At 46.2% G+C, this 6,882-nt stretch overlaps 1 long non-coding RNA gene across 1 annotated transcript in view; it reads left to right on the top strand.

Annotated features, from left to right (window-relative positions):
• The window catches only part of LOC109300244, a 12,300-nt gene extending 11,150 nt beyond the window's left edge, over positions 1-1,150 (top strand). The window contains exon 3 of the long non-coding RNA XR_002098170.1: positions 1,128-1,150. This is a non-coding gene — a long non-coding RNA (uncharacterized LOC109300244). The remainder of the gene's footprint in view (positions 1-1,127) is intronic.
• Positions 1,151-6,882: the final 5,732 nt, after the last annotated feature.

Genomic DNA, 6,882 nt, shown 5'->3' with positions numbered 1-6,882 from the left:
GGTTGAAAGCTTTCTGAGCTCTCCCATCTGGGTTTTTGGGGTTTTTTAAGAGTTGCTGGGTACTCAAAGCCCACAGAAGCCAATGAGAGTGTCCTTACATAATATTTGGCAGGGGTAGATTGTTTCCTTGTTTTGATCCTGAAAGGTTTCCTCCAACTCCTTCAACTTCAGGCTATTGGTCTTGTATTTGACTATGCCATTCTGGGCCCATTTCACTTACTTTTACCCTTGCACCGCAAGGGAAATCCAATCCAGGTCCTCATGAAAAGATGTGAATCAAAGCAAAATAATGTATTATTTTGTGGAAGAAAGTGTCTTCTCTGCTGTCCTAGTTACATCAAGGATGGTTTCAGGGTTCTCCACTGGATCCAATTATTGATCCTTGATCCAGAAACCAGCATACAATTCAACTTAACACCAGCAAATCTGACTCTTCCTCATCTGAGACCATGCAGCTCAAAGTTATTCCCTGTTCAGTGAGATGTATCCTGTGTTGACTCGCACACATACATTGAACGATAGACTGGCACACTGTGGACATCTAGTATTATTTCTTGAGGAGGTGGTGGTTGAGATGACATTGTTAAGCCTCTTCCCCTTATCAAACAAGATAAATTTCTGATGATAGCTGCAGTAATGTCATGACTGTGAGTGTCTTATTTCCACTGAAATGTAGATTAAGAGATTGTAGGTGAGCTCAAATATCATAGTTTCATGGATTTCAAGGCCAGGAACCACTCTGACCCCCTGCATAACTCCTGCATGAGCTGCACCACTTCTTTTAAAAGTTTATCCAGTTTTGATTTACAGATCTGAAGTGAGGGGCACTCTACTATGGAGGCCAGCAGGTGCTATAAATGGTTTGGTCCTTTCATTCTTAAAAATTTGCTTCTGCTTTCTACATATTAATGGGCCTAGCTTTTGCTCCAAGTTGTTGGAACTCGGTGTGCTTTTCCTGCTTCATGTAAGAGCCATCTATCATCGGACGTGTCTTCTCCATAGAGGTTCATAAAATAGTCACCTACACTTCTCATTGCTAAACACACTAGATAGAGTTTCTTTTGGTGTCTTGTCAAAACTTTCAAGTACATGTATAACTCCTTCCTGAACCTCTTCCAATTTTTCAGCCTGCTGTTTGAAGTGTGGACACCAGAACTAGAAGCAGTATTCCAGTTATGGTTTCAGTAATGCAGTATATAGAAATAATACTGTTATCGGATGGTCTGGCTCTTTGAATGGGGCAGTCTGCCTTGGGGTAGGAGCCCAGCTGTGGGTCATTAGCTGGCAGTTAAAAGCCCAAAAGAAGAGAGAGCAAGGAAGTAGCTTGAGCTGGGGAAGGAGCACTTTGTGTTCAGGAAATGGAGTGAAACCTAAAGGAGCTAGCTGCTAACATCTAGGAAGGGCCAGAGCTAAAAGGCATCTCACCTGCTTCCTGGAGAAAGGCTAAAGGTTTTGCTTTGCTCATTTGTTGGTTTGTTTGGCTCAAGGATTTGTGTTTGTGTTAACATGCCGTTTAGCATCCCCTCTAGTTACTGATGGAATAAAGTAGTTCATTATCATTAACTTCCACTACCCTTCACAGGACCAAGGAGCACTGGAGGACCCCTGTGCAGTGATTGGCAACCCATGACTTTGACTTGGCCTTTTGGTCCACTGTACACTTTCTTCCACGCAGAACCAGTAGCTCAGCCTGAATTTGGGAGAGCCAGTTATAAGCTGTGCTCTGTGTGTTTTAAAGCAGGGGTATCAAAGATATGGTCTGTGGGCTGGATCCAGCTTGTGGAGTCCTGTCACCAGGCCTGCAGTGCTGCCCGTGGGTCACAGACTGGTCCTGATGAGTTTGACATCCCTGTCTTAAGGGAGGGAACGCTTCAAGAGCTGGCTGAAAGTCACTTATATGTACTGCCTACTTGGACCCTGGGTCACGGTAACACCTTGGAGGTTTTCCACTGACCGCCCTCCCCCTCCTGTTAGCCATTTGTGACAACCTTTCCATGATCAGGGCTAGAAGGTACGTCGCTGCGGTTCTGACCCCTTGCTCAGGTCAGCCTGTCAAGCTGGCACTAATCTGTGTTTTGTTCCCTATCTCCCAATAACACTCTGTGTTTCAGAAGCATGAATTGCAACCGGACACAGCTTTCTATTTATATCCCATGATGCTGCGAAAACACAAGGATTCAGGGAAACTGTGCCAAACCACCAGCAATGGCTCCATTAGCCTCTTACCGGACCCTGCTGCCGGTCGTTAATCCTTAGGCCATCTTAGGAAATCAGATGGTGACCAGTCCTAGAAGACGCAAGACCTTCAGTTTCTGATCTTTCCTGGAGATTCCTTTAGACAGGGTTGAGGAAAGAAGGAGGAAGTTCCCTTTCAGGGAGAGGTAGCATAGAGGTGGGATTTGAGGGTGGAAGCAATTGTAACGTATCTCTCCTTTCCCAGGGGCTGTTAGATTCAGGAAAACAGGGCTGGAAGGAATCTCCAGAGGTCACCTAATCCACCCCTTGCTCAAGGAAGCATCATCCCAATGTACTATTTATCTAACCTGCACTTAACTCATTTCAGTGATGGAAACTCCACATCCTCTGTAGGTGATCTGCTGCAATGCTTGACTGCCTTCATAGTGAGAAAGCTCTTCTTAATCTCCAACCTAAGTCACCCTGGTTGCAATTTAACCCCAGTTTTCCTTGTCCTGTTGTTTGCCCCTGCAGAAAATGGTCTACTACCGTATTCTTTATAGAATCACAGAACAGTCAGGCTGGAAGGGACCTCCGGGGTCATCTAGTCCAACCCCTGCCTGTGGCCTGTTCATCCCTATCCAAGCATCCTATACAAATCCTTGTCAAACCCATTACTAGAATAACACAACCAACCCTGGAACACAACCACAAGGCGCAGCACCCTAAATTGCCACAGGTAAAGCAGAGGGGCAGCAGTGGGCAATGTCTTGCTGCTGCAAGGGTTGTCAAAATATTCTGGAGAGATTCAAGGAAGAGGACTGCAGCCCCCCACTACAAAGGCAAGCGAAGATCTCACAGTTTATACCAACCTGGCAATGGGGTAACATTCCTTCATGACCCCAGATACAGTGATGATCTGACCCTGAATGGAGGGACAAGACCCTCCAGCCAAGAACCTCAGGGCGCTTGTCCCAGCAGGAGCACTGGCACACCCCAGTCAAAATCCCCAGCTTTGGCTGCAGTCAATGCCCAATACTTCTGAGGACAGTGGAAAAAATACCCTTGACACCTGTAGGAACAGGAGGGGAAAACATTCCTTCCCAATCTGACGTGGCAACCAGCAAAGCCCAGAAGCCTGGGGAGTATCTGTAGCATAGCATAGCTAATCCTAGATCACCCCTGGCCAACACTTATTCATCCTCTTCTTCAATGCCTCCACCGATGGAGAGTCCACATCTTCCCTAGGGGTCTATTCCATTGCCTCCCTGTTCTAACAGTGAAGAAGTTTTTCCTGATATCCAGTTTAAACCTACTTTGCAGGAACTTCATAACCACCCTTTGTGTACACACATACCTAAGTGCAAGTTCCAGGGGAAAAAAGGACAAGGATGGGAGTCAGATGACACTCCTGTGCTTTAACCCCAGTTACAGGGGTTACATCCATGGCCTAGGAGCAAGGGGAGGGGGCAGGCTAAGGATACCTGCTGGGGCTGGGTATTGATACAAGACTTTGGGTCTGGGGAAGAAGAGCAGCAGGCAGAGACTGGATTTAAGGGCCTTAGAGAGCTAGGAGCAGACCCCAGTGCTGGGGTTAGTAGGCGGGAGGACATTTTATGCTGGCATCTGAGGAAGTAAAGTGCTTTCTACAAAAATTCATGTCTTTCTGAACCAGTTAGTCTCTAAGGTGCCCTCCTTCCCTGCCTTCTGCCTCACTCCCTCTTGAAAATTGAAGGTAATCCATTTGAGGGGGAGTTATAATCTGAATAGCAAGGCATGAGACCGAGTTCGGAGTTCTCAAGTTGCAGCAAGGGAAGCTGAGGTTAGTTATTAGGAAAAACTGTCTCACGAGGAGGGTAGTAAAGCACTGGGACAGGCTCCCCAGAGAGGTGGTGGACTCTTCATCCTTGGAGGTTTTCAAAACCCAGCTAGACAAAGCCTTGGTTGGGAGGATGTAGTTGGGGCTGGTCCTGGTTTGAGCAGGGGGTTGGACTAGATGTGACCCCCCCCGAGGTCCCTTCCTACCTTCATTTTCTACGATTCTCTGGTATCTGCAATGAACTGTGGAAGAACTATATCTGTGCAAACATATACACATACGTGTGTATGTATGTGTGTGTGTGTGTGTGTGTATACAGATGTATATATGTACACATACACACACACACACGTGTACATATGTACACATATATACATATAAACTAAATGTTGCTGCAAAGGCTGGAAAGGACAATATTACAGAAAAGAGCACGGACTCACTTGACACTTTATTGGACTCACTGACACTTCCTTATGTTTAGACCGAGAGGTTCAGTTTTGGTCCCTCTCAGAAAGGGAATTGTCAGAGAGATGTTGCACACATGAATAATGAGAATAATTAGAGGCCTGAAAAAAACCCCATTGTATGAAGACAGGTTGAAAAGGTTGTGCCTGTTCAGTTGAAAGGCGGCAGTGAAGAGGGGACACGAGAGAGGTGAACCAATAGATGGTATAAAAAGCTAGACCAGACACTGCTGTTTAATCCCTCCTAACACAAGGGTCAGGGGCCATTCAGGGAAGCTGAGAGGCAGAAATTAGCTATTCAGAAGACGGATACATTTTGACAATGTGTAATTAACCTCCGGGACTCTTTGCCAAGAGAGACCATTGCGACCCTGAGTTTAGTGCTGTTTAACTTGAGAAATAGACATTTCTAGAGAGTGAGGAAACCCAGCATTTACCCTGACAAGATTTTTAAAAATGAAGAAATGCTATACACCCTCCTGCAGTGATGGATCGAGAAGGCTTCTGCAAAAGCAGCAATGAGTTCACCAGTACCTAGACATGAAAAAATGCATTGATTTTACTACCTATAGGCCTTCATCTAGCCATGCAAAAGTTTGCTTCTAACTGACAAAGGGAAGAAGGAAACTTCCCTTCGGGCCATACGTATCCTGTAGGACAAGAGCATCATAAATATGGCCAGTGGGCCAGATTTGGGTATTGGTACCATTTCACCTGGGGCTGGGAATTGAGGGCAGGGTGATCAGGGGAGCGTCTTGCACCAGGTTCCCAATGCTGGAGCTCTGATGGGCACGTGCAAGCATGCGGTGGAAGCGATGGCTCTACTAATTCCTATGTCACGCCCCTGTTGCTTCCCCCATTGTTGCTACCAGGCCCAGACCTGTCCCAGAAGGCTCCTTACAGCTTGGATCCATCCTGCAAGGAGACCCAGGGTCCAGATCCGGCTCAGGGACACCAGTGAGTTTGACACCCCTGGTGTAGGAAGTTTATTGTAAAGCCATCTGAAACAGCATATAACAGCCACCATCAAAAGAAGGATGTTGGACTAGGGCAGGAGGTGCCACGCTCTTAGGAGTGGCAGGTGCTGTCTGAAGGCAGGCCACCAGCAGTCACCACTGCTTTCCCCGCTGCTCCCATCCACCCTTCGTGGGCTGGATGAAATCACTTGGCAGACTGCATCTGTCCTGCAGACTGCAAGGTGCCAACCCACGGAGCAGGTGCTGTTCCTCCTAACTGCACTGAAACTCACCTGTCTTTATTCCCAACCTCGCATTTTGATTCACAGAAGAAAAACACAGAGAACACGTAGAGACCAAAGTGCCTTCTTTTAACAAGAGAAACACGTGGGTGATCCCAGGCCTCTAGTTTTGGGTGTCTTTGGCTCCATTTATGTGTATACAGAAATTCCAGCAGCGAGGTCAAGCCCAACGTAGGCCTGCTTCCACTCAACAACACAGCTCCTGCAGTGACGCGAGTCATCAAGGCCACTCATATCCTGAACCGGGGGAAGAACATGAGGTTATCTGTGCAGGCACGAAAGTTCAGGAGAGCAGAGATTTCAATGATGTCGCAAACCAGACCGACATACGAGAAGCTGTTTATTTGCTGTTCAGACACAGTGGCCTCTGGTTATATGTCCCGTTTCCCCTTTTCACTAATAAATAAACCTTGTTATAGTTTAATATTGCTTGCGAGTCTGGAAGAAGTTTGTTCACAGTGGAACGCACAGGCAGAAATTATTCTCCCCGGTTTCAGGGTGGGGGCTTGAGCTAAGATAATTAATTTGTGTGCAACCCCCAAAGTTGAACTTGGCATATTTTACTGCTGTCCGGTGCCTGGTAGAAGGGTTATATTTTGATTAAAAGACTAAAGAAACCTCCACAAGTAGAAATGAATCCTACAACACCAAAGCAACAGCAATCTTCAGGCAGGACCTTTCTGCAGTACCATCAGCCATTTATTCCTACGTTGGTTGTTTTCTAGTTCTCATCTCATTACCAAGAACGTTCGTCTCACACCACGGTGATTTCCCTCTTCCTACAGCTTCTCGTGTGAGATTTTGGGACAGTCTAAATAAATGATGTTGCCTCGTGTCTTTTCTCAGCTATTTTCTCGACACTTGAAAAGGTCCTAATGGATCAGTGAGAACGTGCACACTTAAACAGGATTATCACAGAGTAGCTGACTCCAGATTTCACACCATATCAAGTGTACTCCATAGGAAGGCTGTGAAGACACGGCCAATGTTCCCAAGCTGGTACTCTCATTGGATGGCAACAGGGTTGGCCTGTACTGAGCAAATGACTACCCAGGGATGACATGGCTGGTGGAATAGACATAAGATTGTTAAATAGGTATAATTTATACCATTGTGTATATATACTATTACACTACTTATAATATATATAATATCCATTCTTCCTC

The sequence above is a fragment of the Gavialis gangeticus genome, unplaced genomic scaffold, assembly GCF_001723915.1.
Source record: "Gavialis gangeticus isolate Ggan-Ray unplaced genomic scaffold, GavGan_comp1, whole genome shotgun sequence".
NCBI classification, from domain to species: domain Eukaryota; kingdom Metazoa; phylum Chordata; order Crocodylia; family Gavialidae; genus Gavialis; species Gavialis gangeticus.
This window is presented reverse-complemented; position numbering and strand designations above follow the sequence as displayed.